This window comes from Chaetura pelagica, unplaced genomic scaffold (genome assembly GCF_000747805.2).
Source record: "Chaetura pelagica isolate M959 unplaced genomic scaffold, ChaPel_1.0 scaffold274, whole genome shotgun sequence".
Lineage (NCBI taxonomy): Eukaryota > Metazoa > Chordata > Aves > Apodiformes > Apodidae > Chaetura > Chaetura pelagica.
Genome location: NW_009952983.1, coordinates 754,558 through 758,327, shown reverse-complemented (window position 1 = coordinate 758,327; position 3,770 = coordinate 754,558).

Sequence of the window (3,770 nt, the reverse complement as noted above, 5' to 3'; positions counted from 1 at the left end):
CACAATCACAGACTGGTTTGGGTTGGAAGGGACCTTCAAGATCATCTAGTTCCATCTCCCCTGCATGGGCAGGGACACCTCCCACCAGCCCAGGCTGCTCCAAGCCCCATCCAACCTGCCCTTCAACACTGCCAGGGATGGGGCAGCCACAGCTTCTCTGGGCAACCTGGGCCAGGCTCTCACCACCCTCCCTCACAGTTGTAATTTTGATCCTTAAACTGAAGTAATTCAGTTAGACCATGCTGGAAGTGCATTTGATGGAAGCCTGAAGTTTGGTTTTGCTAGCAGGTAAGAGTGAACCCTGACTAATTCTGACTAGATATGAAGGAGGACTTTCTTCTCTTGTAGGGCCCAGGGGGAGGTCAGAGCCTCCTTTGGCCTCACTGCCCCAAAGTGCTAAGATAACTCTTTGCATGACTTATGTTAATATTTGTTCAACACACCCTGCTCACCCACTGCACCCACTCTCTTCCAAACCTGCAGAGTCTTATTTTCCATCATGGAAAAATTAGAGTCAGTGACATGATATGAGGAGCTTCTTCAGTTGCTGTTTTATGGAGGACTGTTTGAATAATTGTCACCTTCAAATAAACTCAATTACAGACAACATGGGAATGAAGGGAAACCTGGGCAATATGGCCCAGGCTTTTTGTACTGTAGTTCTGAAGGCAGTGTCTTATCAAGGGGCCACAGCACATAAATGACCTCAAATATCATTGAAAATATTGGGATTTATTCTGTTTTTCAATTCAGTGACAGAATTAATAACATTTTAATTCTTCTTCTTGTCCCTGGTGTTAAAAGCAACTGATTTTAAGAAACCTCAGTGACCCCTAAATACCCTTTTTTTCCCCCCCTCCCTTCCCAACCGGCATTTAGCTTTTCACCATTCCCTTAATGTTTGCAGCTAGAAATACAGCTTAAGTGGCATTATGCTAAGTAATTATTCTTACAGGATGTGAAATGAAACAAATTTTGCACAGCATGAAATTATTCCTGCCACGTATGGCACTCGGTGGCAGATCTTTTCCTTTGGACCACAAACCAGGCTCGGTGGCAACGGAACGACGCGGCGAGGGGGGAGGGAGGAGGAGGAAAACACTACCAAAGGTAAGTCCTTGTAGCAAAGAAATATTTTTTTTGGCTGGATCAAATATTAAACCTGCTACTACAGATTTCACGCTTGGCATTCCTAAAGCAGATGCCAAGGGATGATGCCAAAAATTAATTGGAAAGAGCGTTGCTTGCCTTGTGCACTCTCTCCAGCAGAGGGCACGGCGGATAAACGCTGCTGATCAGGCTGCTCGTCATTATTTCTGTAAAAATATGTAGCAACATGCTTGGGTGCTTATTTACATTTGGGGATGTGGTCTGGAATGGAGGGTTTCGATTTATAACTCTGCTTTTCCCCCCCCCCTCTCCCTATCAACACATGGGAGACTTTCAGGGTTGGGCCGCTTTGTGTTCTGTTACATGGCTGGGTTTGCTGGTTAAAAGTACAGGGAACTGGTTGGGGGTTTTGAATTAAAGGATTCAAACCTTGGGTGCTCACAGGGTGATGGTGTGTCTTGTGATGTCCTGTTTTCCTAGCAGTTTTTTTACGTGTCTCTCTGTGGGTAAATAGAAGTGTTGTTACAGAGCAAGGGATAAAAATAAGGTTGAAGATTATTATAAGGAGGCAAATATTGTCCCTTTTATTTATGGAAAAATGTGAGTTGCTGGTTTATATATTCAAAACATTGCAATTGTGAAGAGAAAGTTTCCCATCAGTTTCACATTCTGTAGTATAAAGAATCTATGTTTGCATTAGGCAGAAGACGGGTGGAGAAAATATGTGAGTAGAAACCAACAAAAAATATTTTTAAACCCTCTATTATTTGCATTCAATGAATTGTGCAATTAGCAAAATGGACTGAGACATTGAGGGACATCATTGTTTTCCTGGGCAAAAGAGGTAGATATTCTACTTAAGTACAGTCCTTTGTATTCAGCAAAAATATCACCCAGGAACAGGCATAACCCTGAAGTCATCTTGTTTGATTTGGGAAGAGGTTCTTTTTCAGAAATGGTAGAGATGAGAAAAAAAGTGTTAAGTTGTTCTTCCCACCCAGATCTCGTTGGGAAAGCCTGATACTTCAAATCATTCCCACTGCTTCCTGCCCGCTTTGCACAGGTCCAGATGAAATGGGCAGGAGGAGAAGGAGAGGGAAACAGGACAAATGTAACTGTGCAGCCTTTCTCAAATGACTGAAAAGTGTATTTCAAGCTCCTTCCTTCCAGTTTCACAACATCTAAATAGATGCTGCCTTGGAACAAGTCAATATTTGATGCAAACAACCTCAGAGCTCAGTCTGTGCAAAGGGGAAAAAAAAAAGAAGTCTGTTTTCATGTTCTCATCTCCCCCTCTCTTATTTCAGGGTTATTGTTTAAATCAACACTTTCCAACTGTGCAGATTTTAGCTGGAGGTTTGTGGGGTTTTTTTCACTTGCTTGTTTGTTTTGGAGAGGAGGGGGTTGTAATTTCCCAATGTATGGGAGATAAATGAGATGTTTAAAGCGCCTCAGTGGAGTGGCATAAAAGCTGGGAAATCAGGGAGATTGTAAATCTATGTTTGTTTTAGCAATAAAATAAAATAAGTCAAGCAAGAGCAGGTTAGAGCTGCTAACACTGAGCTGATTAAGAGCAGCAGTTACATAAAAAGCAGCTCGAGTCCATATTATAAGTAATTATTACTGCAGCCATGAGAAATGCAGCTCTCAAGCTTTTAAGGGCTGGTATGGCTTTGTTTTAATTTTATTTTCTGGGTTTGTTTTTTGTTGTTGTTGTGGTGGGTTTAGGTTGGGTTTTTTTGTGAATTAAGTGCTGATGAAAGGTATGGGCTTGACAGCTTTGCAAACTCACTGCTGCTGTTTGATCACATAACCCACGGTAGTGCCTACAAGGTCTGCAGGAGCAAGTTGTCCTGGACCTCTGGTGGCTCTGTTTTTAGGGACAGAGATTAGAGCCCCCCCAAATCCAGGCTGGTAGGGTCTGAGATCCACTTGGAGATCTCTGCAAGGAGAAAGCAGCCAAGAACTCTTGCAGTCCCAAGTCATCGTGTCACCCATTGTTGGGTTGGCAAGGTTGTCTCTCTCAGACCACAAATGCCTCTCACACCTTCTGCCAGGCTTGAGACTGGTGAGAAATGGAAACCCATTGCTCTGGAGAGGCTCTGGCCTGCTCTTGCCCTTCCCTTTGGTGGAGTTCCATCCAGTGTGTTGTAAATTTGCAGCAGTGCTTTCCCTGGGAGCTGCCTGGCAGGCCTGAGGTTCCTCTTGACTAAAAACCATGGAGATTGAACCCATTATGAGGAGGTTTTATGGTTGCTTCCCATGGTCAGAAGAGCCTGTTTGCCCTCCACGAGCCCATCACAGTGAGGCTCTTGCTCCAGCAAAATGTTCTCATTAGCCAATCCACATCCTCCCTTGGAGACCTTCCCTCTGCAGCTCTTTCCCCCAGGAGAATGTCCCTGTATCTGGGGCTATCCCTCTCCCACCAAGGAATCCAGGTCAGCTTAATGGTAGTGGGTATTTCTAGTATTCACATGGCAATGGCAAGAAGGAATTCCCCCTGGGAATTCTGGAAATTACTTGGTTTGGGGGGCAGTCAGTTTAGATTAGACTAGATTAGTTCTTTTTTGTCTGTTGTTGAAGCATTTCCTTGTGATGCTCCGTTCAGCCAGCAGTGAGATGGTTGGCCTCATTTGAAGGATTATTTGAGCCTTTTGGGT